Genomic DNA, 17,657 nt, shown 5'->3' on the forward strand with positions numbered 1-17,657 from the left:
ATTCCTGCAACATAAATCTAATTGCATCTTCAAGGTGTTTGGTCAATATCTTTATCATACCTTTATCAATTTTTAAAATTAATCCCACTTTTCAAAAGTTAGAGCAGCAACACTAAAATATAAATTTTCTCACGTAAGTCACGAGGATCGTTACTGAAAAGTTTGAAAATCAAACAGACTAAATACATGGCTTTCTAACAAACTTGATTTTATACTTTAGCTTTGAAATCTGCAGACATTGGCAAAATGGCACTTATTATATATGTATTCTATACTTTCAATGAATCCTGGGTAATATAAATGTATGAGTTGTTTCATTACTTACACATTTCATAATATATACTGAATGCCTGCTACCTGAATTTGTATTAATAGGATTCAGAGAATCAGGTAATAATTTCCAACCTTTCCTATCATTTATTTGGCTGTGGATTTTCACTTCTGAAAAATTGGTTCTCTGAATTTTGGGGTATATAAGGATGTGAGTAAAACAAAATTTCTAAACTCTGTGTTTCCTCACTATGCTTACTTTTACAAACTATTTCTAAGATTTGAATATTAGTTGCTTGAATATGGGACTCAGAAAGTCAGTGTATATGGCTTAAGATAACAAGTCATTCAGGCTGAATTCACTTGTGACATTATTAATATGTGACCCTGGGAAGGCAATTTGTTTCTCTAAGCCTCAATTTCTTCACATGTAAAATGGGGCTAATGGAATTTATAAGATTATTGAGAGACTTAATACATGCTCAGCACACAGAAAAGGCTTATCAAATGCCTGCTTTATCTTTTTTTTTTAATTTTCAGCTTAATAAGTGGTGAGAATAAAAGAATATAATAAGTTGCAACAATTTCTAACATGATATTAATATTTAATTAAATAATAGAAATTACTGTCATTACTTAGAAGCAACAATTATTGCCATTTTCTAACAATAAAGTGAATGGTGAAATTAAAAAGTATTAATTTATTTAATTCTAAACACATATTTTGCTATCTCTGTGCCAGACACTATTTTCAGTACTTGGAAAATATTAACTCATTTAATCTTCATAGTACCCTTTGAAATAGATAAGTAAACTGAGAAGCAAGAAATTAAAAAATAGCTTCTGATTATATTTTTATGTGGAAACATAAGAGTTCAAATCCAGATTTTCTCTCTCCAAGAGAGTCCAAGATCATGAATGAAAGCTATTTATTTCTTAATTTTGAGGCGTATAACATGGTAAAAATTCTAAGGTCATTACGAATCCTAGTTGAATAGGAATCCTAGATTCACTAAAGAAATATTTCATTGTTAATAAGTTGTTATTTTAAGGTAATATGGTATTTCTATTTAATAAATTTAATTGAGAAATTTTCTAATTTTAATGTCAGTGTTAAAATTTAGAGGAAGGACAGTAAAGGTATCCTCTAGACTGAGAATTCACTTTGAGTCAGACAACCCACCCACTCTATACAATTAACACAGAGTTTTATTCAGGCTAAGTTACTGGTGGAATTGGGTGGAGAATTAGCCAGATGGTATGCAGCGATTCCTTGCCCCTCTTCTCTACCAAGTCCAGACCTTAATCCTCAGCTTTTATACAGCAAGGGGCTTGGTGGTGAGGTCACAAGGTAATCAGCTAAAGTGGTGTCATCTGTGTACCAGACACTCAACTAATTTAGGTGGGGCTTTCTGTGCACTAGTCCTCTCTATTAGTTATTTAAAATGGACCCGTCTGTACACCACTTTAGGGAAGATCAGGACAAGCTTTCCTGTATTCCAGTCAGGGCATAATATTAATTACATCACGAGCCCGGAACACATGGCCCTGAGATCAAGAGTCATATGCTCTACGCTCTCAGCCAGGCAGGTGCCCCTAGAAGCCAAAATTTCTGTCACGCATTGAAAAGAAACTATTCTCAGCAACCGTGGTTCCAATGAGGAGATCAAAATTCAATTGCAAAATACTTGTAAAACAGTAATACATCTAAAGATACACGCGCGCGCGCGCGCACACACACACACACACACACACATACACACACATGCATACATACTTGGAAATATTTAGAAAGTGGTATATATGTATGTATGTATTTCATATGTTTGTACAATCATATAATCATATATACACACACATACATGTATATATACCCATATACACACACACACACATTTATGTATCTGGGCCAATAGATTCAACTTAAGTATCTGGCTTAATGTAAGAGCCAGAGCAATAATAAAAAGTATTAGAAGGCATAAAATTAGAAAGGAAAAAGTAAATATTTATTATCAGATAGCCTAATAATTCACATAGTTCAAAGAAATATATAAAAATCTTAAAGCTAATAAGTGCATTTAGCAAATTTGAAACATATAAGTTCAAAAGTAAAAATCAAAAAATTGTAAAATCAAATATTTAAAAATACCATAAAGTAAAACAAAAAAAAATCAGGGATAAGTTCAACAAAAAGTATAAAATAATTCTTCACTAAAGTTTATACATCAATAAAATAAATGTAAGAGGACTGCAATAAATAAATGGAGACATACACCAAGATCATCAATTAAAATCCTTGTTATTTATATGTGTATTCTTTCTAAATTGATCTTAACATTCACTATAATTTGAAGAAAAAAATAGCATGTTTTTTAAATTAATTTCCTAGCTATTCCTAAAATGTTTATGGAAATTTAAAATAGCCAAAACAATCTTGAAGAATAATTTTGGAGAACCTTATAACCTGATTTCAAGTCTTACTGTGATGTTATAGTAAACAAGAGTGTATGGTGTTGATGTAAAATTAAAGAGATGTTTTTTTGTGGGACTTAATAGATTACCCAGAAATAGTTGAGTGTATACAATCAATTGCTTCATCACCAAAGGCACCAAGTCATTTAATGTGGAAGGGAGAGACTTTTAAGCAAATGGAGGTATAACTATCTCTGTTATTCACAGACAAAAATATAAACTTTTATCCATTCCTCACACTGTACCTAAGAGCTAATTTAAATAGGCCAACCACAAATATAAAATGCTAAAATTATTAATTTTTTAGAAAAAAAGAGTATGACATTTTTCCTATCTTTGTAGACAAGAAAAATAAAAATATATGTGAAAGAAAAAAATTTGTATGGAATGTCCTTGAGAAATTTATTGTAGTAGTCAAAAACTTATGTAATCCAAACACCCATGAGCAGGAGTATAGATAAACTGTGGTTTATTCATAGGAAGAGGTACTACTCAGCATCAAAAACAACACAATACTGGAGTGCCTGGCTGGCTCAGTTGCTTAAGTGTCCAACTTGGGCTCAAGTCATGATCCCACAGTTCATGGGTTGAAGCCCTGCACTGGGCTCTGTGCTAACAGGCCTAGAGATTGCTTTGGATTCTGTGTCCCCATATCTCTCTGTCTCTCCTCCACTAGTGCTCTGTCCTCACTCTCTCAAAAATGAAAAAACATTTAAAACATTTTAAAAATCAATATTGATGCAACACAACTGACAGATAAACCTCAGTTTTTTTGTAAACACTTAAGGTAAAAAAGCCAAACACAAAAGTGTACATATAGTATAGTTCTACTTATATGAAGTTCTAAAACTACCAAAACTAACACATGTTGAAAGAAATCAAAACATTGATGGCTTCTTGGACATTAACGGGAAGAGGGATATCTCAAAACAAACATTTAATGGCAAAATATATATATGAGAAAGTAAAACAAAGGTCTACATATATGATAGTGAAGTTATATTCCCCACACATTTCAAAAATTTGTTGCATTTATTTAGTAAAATAATCTTATTTCACTTTTAGAAATAGAGAAGCAGATTTCAGAAGATAGGACCAAGTATTTAAAAACAGTCCCTCCTCCAAATGACATATCAGATAGAGGGTTAATATCAAAAATCTATACCATGGAATACTACATGGCAATGAGAAACAATGAAATCTGGCCATGTGTAGCAACATGGATGGACCTTGAGGGGGTTATGCTGAGCGAAATAAGTCAGGCAGAAAAGGACAAATATCATATGTTTGCACGTATAGGAGGATTAGGAGGAACTTGACGGAGGAACAAGGGGGAGAAGAAGGGCGGAAATGGTGGGGGAAAGGGAGAGAGGCAAACCATGAGAGACTCTTGAATGCTGAGAACAAACTGAAGACTGATGGGTGTGGGGGGAGATGGGGGAGATGGGCATGGAGGAGGGCACTTGTGGGGATGAGCAGTGGGTGTTATATGGAAATCAACTTGACAATAAACTATTTGTAAAAAAACAAAACAAAACAAAACAAAAACTCCCTCCAAACCCCCACACACTTAAATTCATACAGAGCTCCATCTGGATGGATATCAAGCAGTCCTTTCTCTTTCGTCTTGTTCCTTTTGTTGTAAAACCATTTTTAAAAGTGCTTATTTACTTTTGAGAGAGAGAGTGAGTGCGGGTTGTACAGGGGGCAGGGACAGAGAATCAAAAACAGGTTCTGTGCCAACAGCAGAGAGTCTGATGCAGGGCTCAAACTCACATTGAGATGACCTGAGGTGAAGTCCTATGCTTAACAAACTGAGCTACCCAGGCTCCCCTTGTTTTACTATAATTTTATTTTATTTTTTATTTTTTATTTTATTTTTAATTTTTTAAATGTTTTATTTATTTCTGAGAACGAGAGAGAGAGACCATGAGCAGGGCAGGGTCAGAGAGAGAGGAAGAAACAGAATCTGAAACAGGTTCCAGGCTGAGCTAACTGTCAGCACAGATCCCGACTCCAGGCCTCAAACCCACTAACCGTGAGATCATGACCTGAGCCTAAGTTAGACGCTCAACCGACTGAGTCACCCAGGTGCCCCTCTACTATAATTTTAATAAAAAAATTTCTTTTGTTCCTTTTTTTGACTCCTACTTCCTCCCCAGTTCCTGCTCTATCCTGGTAGTTGTCTGTGTTATCTTCAAATTCATGGTGATATATATATTTTTATGACTTCCACCTGAAGAGTATTTTTGGATCCCTTATGGTAAAAGAAGTGATTCATAAGCTTTAAATTTCATGACACCAAGACATCAACAAAGTTTTTCTTTTGTTAATAAAGCCTTTTTCTCATAGCAAACTGTCATGAATAGTTAGAAATCACTGTCTTACCAAAGATAACCATTCCCTGAAGGGTGAGAAGAAGGTGGTGAAAGGGGGTGGGGGTGGGGGTAAGAACACAAAACACTTTTCTGCTGCTTGCCATACTTCAGATAGTTCAGGAATAGTATCTATCTATCTACTTATTTTTGAGAGAGTTCACTCATGCTCATGGAGGGAGAGAGAGGATCAAGCAGGCTCCATGTCCAGTGCGGAGCCAGACCTGAGGTTTGCTATCAATCATGAGATCATGACCTGAGCTGAAATCAAGAGTTGGTCACATAACCGACTGAGCCACCCAGGCAACCCTAGTTTTTACTGTTAAGAGAGCAAGGCATTTTAGTTAATGAACTGACCATAAGCAAATGATGCAGTAGGCTATATAATCTTTGGCATCTCTTCTCTCCAGACTCATTGGTATTTGCCTCTCAAACTATGGTATCTAAATCGGGCTTCTCTCGATACAATTGGGGGGGGGGGCTCTAAATGTCTGGCAATGATAAAACAGAACAAAGTTGATAAAAGTTTACTAAATCCACTGCAAGTGAGCAGGATATGGAATTTTCCTTTTTTTTTTTTTTTTTTTTTTTTTTTTTTTTTTTTTTTTTTTTTTTTTTTTTTTTTTTTTTTTTTTTTTTTTTTTTTTTTTTTTTTTTTTTTTTTTTTTTTTTTTTTTTTTTTTTTCTGCCTGCTTGTAAAGCCCTTTTGTTAGTTGTCACCTGATGGTTTGGTCGGTATCCAGCCAGGGGGTTACCTTGAGGCCTTCTACTTTCCATTGCTTATGCCTGTTTGTTTAAAAGCAGGCTCTATACAGACAGCTCATCTTTTTGCTCCTAGGTTCCCAAGGCAGGCTGCACTCAGCTGCTAGTCTCTGCCAGAGTGTTAGCTGATAAATAAGATGACAGCTGAAACCCAAGGTGCTGGCCAACAAAATTTAAGGTATCAGCCCTGCCATAGAGTTTATACATTAATAAGAGGTTTTTACAAAATCTTCATTTTGTTCTTTTCATTTTCAAGGTTTGGTCTTTAATATAGTCTCTCCTTTATTCTCAACATTCATGAATATTTTGATCCATGAAATAAGAAAGATGAAACCATATTTATATCTAGATCTATCAGTTCTCATCTTCTGTACCTACCTGTACCTGCACTATTTATCAACAATATTCACAATGAATAGTGGATGACTTATAGATATATAGACAACATCACACAGAAATATTTATAGTTCCGTTTATTTCCTTTAGCCAAATCTTTCAATCCTCAAAATGACAATTAGTAACTTTAAAATTGACATTTTATATTATGTTTTACCTAATTTTTTAAAATTTATTTTTGAAAGAGAGAGAGCAAGTGGGAGAAGGACAGAGAGAGAGGGAGACACAGAATCTGAAGTAGACTCTAGACTTGGAGCTGTCAACACAGAGTCCAATGTGGGGCTTAAACTCAGAAACTGTGAGATCATGACCTGAGCTAGAGTTGGATGCCTAAGTGACTGAGCCACCCAGGCACTACTAAAATTCACATTTTAAATCAAAGCATGACTGGCCATAGGATTCTTAGATTCTATCCATATGAATAAAATTTTGGTGATTCCTTAATCAAACAAAAAGTCTACAAATTCTTAAGTCAAGTATCTTACTGATCCTTTTAATAACATTCACGTATGTTCTAATTAACTTCCTTGCAGGGAATGGAATATCATAATTTTAGAGATTGACAACACCTTTGATCATTTAACAAGTCTGTTTCAAGGAGGATACACCTATGATTTCTATAGTTTTCTTTCTTTTTTTGTAAATGTTTTTTATTTATTTCTGAGAGAGAGAGCAAGAAAGTGAGCAGGGGAGGGTCAGAGAGAGAGGGAGACACAGAATTTGAAGCAGGCTCCAGGCTCTGAGGTAGCTGTCAGCACAGAGCCTGACGCGGGGCTCAAACCCATGAACTGTGAGATCATGACCTGAGCTGAAATCAGATGCTTAACTGACTGAGCCACCCAGGTGCCCCTCTTTTTTTTTTAAATAGTATATACCTGGATATCACTTCCTGAAAGAAGTGTATACATTCTCAGGTACTATATGTAAGAAATTGACTTACAGGAAATATGACTTTTCTTATCCAAGTAAAGCAACCACAAGATCTACATATAAAGGATTTTTTAGACAATTCATCACTCTCTCCCTTTCATCTGAAACAACTTATTTTTTCTGCTTTTAATCTATTTCAAGTTATTAATATTGAGAGTCATTTATCGATAAGATAGGTAGGACTAAATCATGACTATGCTTGCATGTTAAATAATATTGGGAGCCCAGTGGACTTTTGGAATTTGGAGAGATTTAATCTCACATCAATACCAAAAAGATGTAGGAGATGCTGAAATTTAGAAGACAATATGAGGGCCTGAAATACAGTGAGACAGAGTGGAAGTAATAAGTGTCAATGCAGTTATACTGAAGGTAGAATTCACATTGTTAGGCAAATGATTAATTGGAAGAAGATTACAAAGTATTCAAAAATGAGAGTGCCTCGGGGCGCCTGGGTGGCTTAGTCGGTTAAGCGTCCGACTTTCGCTTGGGTCATGATCTCGCGGTTCGTGGGTTCGAGCCCCGCGTCGGGCTCTGTGCTGACTGCCAGCTCAGAGCCTGGAGCCTGTTTCAGTCTGTGACTCCCTCTCTCTCTGACCCTCCCCTGCTCACGCTGTCTCTCTCTCTCTCCTAGAAATAAATAAAACATTAAAAAAAAAAAATGAGAGTGCCTCTGAGTGTGGAAGTAGCATTAACTGGAAATTCACAGATAATTAGACAGATTTGGGAAACTAGATTAATTCAGACTGAAGCATGTGTAAAGTGAGTTACAGAAAGATATTTAGAAATATTATGAAGGAAATATGAAATTTATGAGGTGATCTGAAAAGAGTAGGTGTGCTGAGATATTTATATTCCAGAAATGATTAGAATTAAGAAGTGATATTTTATACCAAGACAGACAGTCAGTTTAGGATGCTATAACAGAGTACCACAGATTGAGTGGTTTAAACAACAAATATTTATTTCTTACAGTTCTGGAAGCTATAAGTCCAAGATCAAGGTGATGTCAGACAATGGTGTCTGGTGAGAGGCTTCTTTGTGGTTTGCACAAGGCCATCTTCTCACTATATTTTCACAAAGGAAAAAGCAGAGAGAGGGAGCAAACTGTCAAGTCTTGTTTTATAAGGGTACTAATCCCAACATGAGAACACTAACCTCATGCCTGATTTACCTCCCAAAGGCTTTCTCTCCAAATACCACCATTTGGGGACTAGGGGTTTCAACATATGAATTTTGGGGAAAAATAAGCATGCAGTACATAGAAAACAAAGAGGATAAGATCACCCAGGGGAGCCTGTGGACAAGCAAAAACTCTGATAATATGTAAATAAAAGAAATGGAAGAAAGAAATAACAACCAAAGAGACTAAGAAGAAGTAATCAGGGAAGGAGGGTGAGAGCTAGTATCATATATTTCACAGAAAATGAAATATGAGGATTAGTGAGATGGAAAACATATCAGATAGTAATAGCAACCATGATTATCTACCAGTCCTAAGTGTTTAAGGTACCTTATCTCACTTAGAATCATAGAATCTCTTAAATAGTAGTAATAGCCACATGAAGTAACAAGTCTCATTTTAAGTAACTGAACTAGAGGTATATATCCAGAAACCAGCAAAGCTGGAATTTGAATTTCAAACTTGTATGAATGTGATATAACCACTAAACTGCAGTATCTTCAATAATAACTATAACTAAGATTGAGAATGAAAAAGGCCCAATGGTACTTGTTAACTAAACAGTGATCTGAATAAGCAGCTTGAGAATATTTACCAGGATACAAACATAATGACAAATAATTGAGATGTGACCAGACTAGATTAGACAGTGTAGACAGCAATAAAAAAAAAAAAAAAAAGGCACTGAATAAGAAATATAGCACTGAAATAAAGATATAGCTTCGTTTGATAGGTTCCTGGAGTAGAATGAAAAACATTTTATATTAAATGCTTTTTTTTTAATGATTAGAGAAACCAGAAAACTGTTCTGTGTTAACAGAATCATTTCACATTTGTGGTATAAGTGGTTCTATGGGTCATTGACTCAGAGATGAAGACTGACACAATTGAAGAGCAATTTATGCTCACTGATGCATCACTAGGAAATGACCAAAATTAGATAGTCCTTGTTAAAAGTAATTACGTACATGAAATTAAAAAATTGAAGCATTAAAACAGTAGATAGATTTCAAAAAGAATTATGTTAATCTTGTAGAAAATACTTGTTTTATTTAAGAAATATTAGTATCCATAAAACTTAGACTGTACTCCTTCCTGGTACAGATGAAAATATACACATATTCTTATAAACTAAGATGATGTTTTTTTAAAATTAAGAAGAAAAGGCTAGAGTCTTGATTTTATTTCTTTTTCCAGAACATTAGAGTAATTTTATAACAAACTGTGCTACATTATAGTTACATTCACAGCATGTCTGGCTAAGCAACACTGTTGGGGTACTTGTGTAGATTTGTATAACTGATATTTTGATTGAAGATTCGAATTAATCACAGCATTAATTGAACCTTGAAAGAAGTGAACCTATTAAAATATAAGATACTGGTGTGTTTTATATTTCACTGTTATGTCCCATAAAGATGGAAGAAAAAATTTTCATTTACTAAAATTTGTAACTTTATTTTACTAATGAACAGAAGACACTTTTTCACGCTGTGGTAGTTAGCATTTAATTAAAGTGCACAGCCATCCACTTTCATACACTGAAGGAGTTTTTAACACAAATAATGCATATTTCAAGATTACATTTAAATATATACGTGAAGCACATTACATAGAAGTCTAGGGGCTGGTCTCGAGAAAGGATACACACACACACACACACACACACACACACTTCCTCTGTCTAGGTATGATTGTGTGACTAAGTTATTGCCAATGGAATGAGAGCAGAAATAAAATATGCACTCACTTAAGGATCTCCCCTACCTATAGGAAATTGTTTCCTTGGACTCTCTCTTTCTTCCACATATGCAGTCATCCAATTCTGACTTTGTTGAAGACATATGACTATGGGGAGAACAGAACAATAATATAGAAGAAGAAACATGGGTCTTTAAATGATCTCATCAAATAACATCCTCTTCTTAGTCTAGATTTGTCAGATGGTGATAGAAAGGGGAGATGGGTGGGTGACTAATGATCTATCTATTTAAGCCACTGAGTTCTCAATTGATTCAGAATTTCAAAGGAAGATGTGTGAGGTATTTATTTTGTCAATCACCAACATTAAATCGATGACATTCACATGCAGGGCTAAGACTTTTGTAACACTGCCTAACTCCAAGAAAGCATAACTAGAAAGTCTTCTTGTGAGGATTGCATAATATATTTGTAAAGGACTAAACTATTAACTAGTTTTTATCTAAAATCCTCCATTTTCCATTTTAATTATACAAGTTAGGAAAAGGACATTTCTATGTTATTTAAGTATTTACCCCATAGGTACCTTTATTAGCATCTTGGTGTATTCCTTCACCCAAGTTATAGAAATATACCTCTCTCTATAAACATGTACATGTACCTCTCTTAATACACGTCAATGTATTGTACATAATCTATTTATATAATGGATTAATATAGCATATAACATTCATCAACCTAATTTTCATTTACAAAAATATGAACAGATTCCTAGATCTGTACATATAAATCTGCCTTAAAATTTTTGGAAATGCTGCTTAGTATTCAATTTTATTCCTCTACTATATTTAAAGATTCAATTATCATGGTCATTTAAATTGTCAATATTTTGCTATTATAACATACGTTTTAACAAATGATAAATAGGTAATATATAGAGAATGTATTTATTTACTCATGCTATTATTTATGTAGCAAAATCCTAGAAGTACTATTCTACCACAAAACAAGCATAATTCATCCTACGATCTTGCCTCCCAACTGTTGACAGCAACTTATAGCCACACAAATAATATATTTGAATGGTTATTCTCTACTTATTACCATCAAATGTGTTTTTTATTGTTTTTTTTTTTTTTTTTTTGAGAGAGAGAGAGAGACAGCATGAGCAGGGGAGGGTCAGAGAGAGAGGTAAGGTACAGAATCTGAGGACAGGCTCCAGGCTCTGAGCTGTCACGGGGCTCCAACCCACGAACTGTAAGATCATGACCTGAGCCGAAGTTGGATGCTTAACCGACTGAGCCAGCCAGGCGCCCCATTACCATAAAATGTTATTAGGTCTTCACCTGCAGAGTGTAATTAATTAATTAAATAGTTCTTACAGTAGCACAAGATCAGAAATATACACATGATATCTATGAGCAAAAAAGTAGGAAGAGAATAATTTATTATCACTGAGATAACAGAGTAGGATAATGGTTGCCAACAATTGGTATATGCCAAATACATGCATATGTGATATGCATTTTCCAGCATAAAGCAAATAATTGCTTTCCCCTTTTTAATCTTTCAAAGATATTTAATGCAAATTTTCTCCTTTTGTTCATAGTGTTGCCTCTAGAAGTATCAGCTAGTATAATATGGAGTTGTAACATCACAATAATTGAAATATGATTATATCCAAATTGGTTTCACAATTACTAAGGCTTAAATTCAATTATTTTGGTTACTATGAACAGGGGCACACAATTACAAAAGTACATGATACACTCCTTGCTGTTCATGGCACTGAACCAAACACTCATAGACATGAGGCTGATATAAAAGGCATTAACTCTCTAAGATTCCCATTTGTAATTCTGTAGTGTAAAAATTAATATAGAATGAATAAGTTGATCTTGACTTAAAATAACTTCATATTTCTCTGATGTATTTATGTTTTCCTTTTCTACTTTCTATTTGTGGGGGTTGGGGAGCTAAGTGGTTCTTTTCAGAAAGAGCAAAAGAGAAATGCTTAGAAAATGCGCTCTAGTATAGCATTTGAAGAACCTGAAGTGATGTATAAAGCAAATGGTGCTTTAAAAGAGGACAGTCAGCAAACCTGATTTTTCCCAGGATCTGAATTGCTAAAATGCAAAAACCTATATGGAAACAGATTAGTGAAAATGTGTGCAACAAAAACAAAATACACAATGTGTATCACCACAGAAATCAGACCAATAACAGATAAAAATCCTGTGAAATACAGGCTTTGTCCTTGTCCTTTAGACATCAAAGCCTTTATTTCAGGCCTCAAATTCTTTAAAAGAAATGGAAGCAAATCACAGATCAAGGGTATTGTTCAATTTAAAAATTTATAAGATCTGTGATTCCTCACACAAAAGTAACACAGTGTAGAACAACATCAAATTACCATTCCACCCTCATGCTATGCCTGAGGAGTACATTACTGGTAGGAAGACAGGTTTCAATTGATATCAGAGAAACATATAGAGCAAATGTGCACACAAAATTTCCAGTTGTGCTTGTTTAATTAGATGCCAGCAACTGCAGCAAACAGTAGTAAAAAAGACATGGAAACAGAGTGTTAATGAGATTCAAATAAATCAGATATCACTGTTGGACTGAAGATAAAAGATAAGCCCCAGTATATCTGCATTTTAATCAGGATGATCACAGTTTTGATGAATGTGCCAAAGGGACTGTTCTTTGCTCTGTTTTTACAGTGAGTGAAAGGCAACAAAAGGAGCAGTTTTGATTCTCACACTTCCTGACAGATGACTCATGTGGGATTAATGTTGAAATTCATTAAAGCTAAATTCTAGCTAAGGATCATATTTTACTTGATATATACATTACCACTTTATAAATGTGATACTTAGGAGCCTGGTTAGATAATTAATGATTTTGGCAATTGGGCAGAACCTGAGAGACTGTGTGTGTGTGTGTGTGTGTGTGTGTGTGTGTGTGCATGAAATGCATAAATATCTAAACACACATAATCAGACAAAGAACACAATACATGCCACTTTTTCCAGGAAAATATTCTGAATCTATATAATAAAACATCAACTTTGTTGCCACTGAATAAAAGCTACAGCTCCCAAATATAGAGCTGTTCTCATTATCTAACCATGCATTATCCAAGTCTGTAGGTATAAGAATAAAAAATATTTTATTGGGCACATATTTACTAAATGAATGTCTTAAAATGAGTCTCCAACTAAATAGTTACCACTAAATACTTACCACTTAACATTAGAATTTATTCCAGCTGGATGTTGTCTGTCAATCTTTTATTGAATTTTAGATGAACAGAACATCTCACATTGTACTGCAAATGTGATAGAGAATGAGAGCAGCTTTAAATAACAGATCTCGAGAAAGATGCAAGATTTCATAAGGTAGATGAAGCTGCTGTTGAACAAATGCTCAAATCATCAACAAGGCATTAACAAAGGAGTCTTTTTGAGAATTAAAAGGGATTAATAGTTGAAGAAGTTAATTTGAAAATGGTTGACATGTCAATAGAGAATAGTTTTAGGGTCAAAAGATCTAGGAGTTCAGTTCAGATATCAAAATATCTTGAACAGTTTTTCTAAATAACAACTTTCTGAATATGCAATTGAAGCAAAGATGAAACAAGAAATATTTTATCACACTACATAATAACTTTGGACAAAGTGTAATCAGTAATTCAATCCTTGACTCATAATTTATTTGTCTTAAGTATTAGAGAAAACATGTAATTATAAATCTTGTTGACCAACACATGAAACATAACTTTTATAAGCTAAGTTTTATTTTTAAAGTAAAATTCCAAGCAATTTTTTTCTCCAACATTTACCATGAGTTTTCTGTTTTAATGGATTCTCTTTAAGTGGCTCTGTCAATGGAGGCATAAGAAATCTACAAAGTATGATTAAAAGTTGTTTCCATGAAATGTTTCACAGGAGCCCAACTCGATAGAACCACATGAAAAACTGAACCGCCAAAACCATTAGAAGAGTTGAGTAACACCATCGTGCACACGCAGAAACTAACACAGAACCAGTATGTGCTGGACCAGAGCTGAAGACCTGCACAGACACTTTACGAACTGCCTTACGGTTACCTTCGTGCATTTTAATACTAAAATCTTCCAGCACCAGGATGCTCTGTGAGGTTTTGAATGCATGACATATGCAGTAGCATGATAACATGCTAAAACATGTGCATTTAACCTAGATGCTGAAGTAATAAAATGTGAATAAATTTCTTAACGAATATGCAGGCTTCCTGCCCTTGAACCCTCGCATACTGCATAAAAGCTTCCTGCACTAACTCCAAGGGAGACAATGCTTTGAGAACTATCTGCCTATCACCATACTTGCTGCAAGTAATAAAATACTCTTTGCTCAAATCAAAAGACTGCTGATCTATTGGCTGATGCACTGTAAGCTGGGGAGACTCTGCATTCAGTGACAGTTCCTTTTAAGAATACTATCTATGTTTAAATGATAAATTCCATCTATGCATGCAATATAAGTTTAGATTGTTGTCTAATTTATTTGATTGACCTCTTAATCTTTACAGCAAAACCAAAATGGGAATTCTGGTTCCTGCTAAAGGATGTAGAGAGTTGGAAAGAGTGTTACTCACACACTTAAACTAACAACAAAACAATAAAAGTCAGACTAAATTGAAATTAATGACTTTTTTATCAATAAATTTCACAGCAGAGCGATCTACTGGTCCCAAATCTAACGGAGACAATGTTATGTGAGTAGTCACTGGAGTAAACACAACCAGTAAGAAGCTTGCAAAATGCAAGTTCCAGAAAATAAAGTGAGATTTTTGGGGGCTGCAGAAAATGGAGAGACAGCCACACACTTGCAGGCTCACTCTCTGTGACTACCACTGGGCACACACACACACAAATGTTAAGGAGAGCACAACAAATTTTTGTTGGTTTGTTTTAATGACCTGGGGGAGAGGAAGAGAAGCTAATGAAGGATGGACACGAATCTCTGTCTTAACTCTTTTCCTGTCTCCATTACAGCATAAAGGAATTTAATAAATAAGGAGAAGGGCTATAAACACCATTGCTCGAATGGTGCTGATGAAAATTCTGTGCAGCTGGGGAAGGAAATAGACTAAAACAATACCCCTGAGAAAAGGGGAAAGAATAAACTGGGCCCTAAACTGCAGTGCCAGGAGGGACATAGAAACTGTCAAAGTCACAGGGTCACTGCAAGACCCAGGGTCGCTGCGACTGCTAAAAACAGAAGCTATTCAGAAAACAAAAACAAAACAAACAAAAACAGAAACTAGCCTCTCTTTCCCCCACCTACCACCACTCTATAGTAGCAAGCTAACAGGTTTCTAGGAGTAAGTTTGTGTGCTCCATGCATTCTTTGGAAATTGAATATTTTGCAAACAACTACCATTATTTAAAAAAAATCACAATTCACCATGTTAAAGATATACTTGTATTTCCTACAAAGAAAAATTATTGCCAATTAAGTCATGAGCTATCAGTGATTGTAAAACAGCCCATTTTCATTCAGAGATGTTAAAAACTGGAAAAATATTTGTCTTAAAAATGATGAAATACAGTATAATACTGCTGCTGTGCGTAATAGCAAGTTAATAAATGACTTTATTGTTGAATGTACATAAATATACAAAAATATCCCAACAAAACTGATAAAAGGATTATTCTTTAAAAGGTGCCCTGCAATGGGGATGTAGTCAAGGGGAACTACTACATTGAATTGTATGAATTATTTTGCAGTGAGAATGTTACATTTATTATGTGTATTTAAAAATGAGTTTTGGGGACCCCATGTAGCTCAAATAGTTGAATGGTTGACTCCTGATTTCAGCTCAGGTCATGATCTAATGGTTCCTGAGTTTCAGCCCCTCTGTTGGGCTCTGTGCTGATAGCACAGAGCATGTTTTGGGTTCTCTCTCTTTCTTTCTCTTTCCCTTTCTCTTGTTCTCTCTCTCTCAAAATAATTTTTTTTAAAGGAATGATTTTCAAAATTATACATGAATGTGCTTCATAAAAAGTGAAGTATTATGTGAAAACAAATGACAAATATCAGACTCTTCAGCAATTTACAATCTTTACTGTCAATACAGGAGTAAGCAGGAGAGAATATACCACAGCTAGAAAACTAATGGAAAATTTATTAGGAATCTTGGCTATGTATCCTAACCAAAAGGAAAAAAAATGTGTATTGAATTCAGAACCACTTAACACTGAAAAGTAAAGAGGACATTTATGCCTACAGAGCTCTAGTCTGTCCATATATCTAAAACCAAACTCTTTTTAGGGATACCAGGGTGGCTCAGTCAGTTAAGTGTCTGACTCTTGGTTTTGGTTCAGGTTATCATCTCACAGTTCCTGGGATTGAGCTTCATCGACTGGCTCTGCACCCACAGTGTCTCTCCCCTGCTTACTCATATTGCACTCTTTCTCTCTTTGAAAATAAATAAACTTTTTTTAAAAAAGAAAAAATCTCTTTTTATCTTCTTCCATGGAAAATTAGAATTCATGGATTCATTGGAAATAATATTTGTTGAATACACACCATATTCTAGCCAAGTATTGTTCTAGGCAGAGGGATTCAAAATATACAGTGTGATTTCTAAATGATATGATGAGATAATGTGATGTTTTAATTGAATTATTCCATTTTCCCGTTATTATAAAACCATAGCTATGTGATGACCTGAAAGTTACTGCCTTTATCAAGTAAACAACACAGTTCATAAAATGGAATAAAATGCAAAGCATTAACCTCAAAAAGTTCTATTCTGATTAATTAACAAAACAAAAAAGAAAAAAATGATTTTTCTCCATACAAGGTCACTGAAGATCTTTGTTTATCAAGAGTCTTCCAGCTTTAGGTTTAATAATTTGTCATAATCAAAAATTTGAGTGGATTTTGAATAACATTACAATTAAGATGACAATGAAAATAAGGCATCCAAATTAGACAGGAAGAATAAAAAAATTGTTCATTTGTAGATGATATAATCATATATAAATTAAAAAACACCAAAATCCCACCATAAACATGAAGAACCAATAAACAAATTCAATAAAGTTTCAGGATATAAAATCAATATGTAAAAATAGTGTTCCTATATATTAACCACGAAGTATCAGAATGAGAAATTAAGGGTGCCTGGGTGGTTCAGTCAGTTAAGTGTCCAGCTTGTGCTCAGGTCATGATCTCACAGTTCAGGGGTTTGAGCCCTGAGCCAGGGTCGGTGCTGACAGATCAGAGCCTGGAACCTGCTTCAGATTCTGTCTCTTCTGCTCTCTGCCCCTCCTTTGCTCGTGTGCTCGCTCTCTCTCGAGAGAATAAATAATTATTTAAAGGTTTTTTAATTCAAAAAATAAAGACAAATTAAGAAATAATCTCATCTACAACTGTATCAGAAACATAAACTAACTTGGAATAAATTTAACCAAGGAGGCGAAGATCTGTACATTGAAAACTGTAAGCCACTGATGACAGAACCTGAAAACACAAATAAATAGAAAGATGTTTTGGTTTCATGGATTAGAATAA

General features: G+C 34.5%; 1 long non-coding RNA gene across 1 annotated transcript in view; it reads right to left on the reverse strand.

The window, feature by feature from the left end:
- LOC120248742 overlaps positions 1 to 10,224 on the reverse strand; it is a 28,286-nt gene extending 18,062 nt beyond the window's left edge. The window contains exons 1-2 of the long non-coding RNA XR_005532675.1: positions 10,156 to 10,224; positions 8,179 to 8,272 (exon numbers count right to left, since the gene is read on the reverse strand). This is a non-coding gene — a long non-coding RNA (uncharacterized LOC120248742). The remainder of the gene's footprint in view (positions 1 to 8,178; positions 8,273 to 10,155) is intronic.
- Between the last annotated feature and the right edge of the window lie 7,433 nt (positions 10,225 to 17,657).

This window comes from Hyaena hyaena, unplaced genomic scaffold (genome assembly GCF_003009895.1).
Source record: "Hyaena hyaena isolate Hyena2069 unplaced genomic scaffold, ASM300989v1 scaffold_609, whole genome shotgun sequence".
Classification (NCBI taxonomy): domain Eukaryota; kingdom Metazoa; phylum Chordata; class Mammalia; order Carnivora; family Hyaenidae; genus Hyaena; species Hyaena hyaena.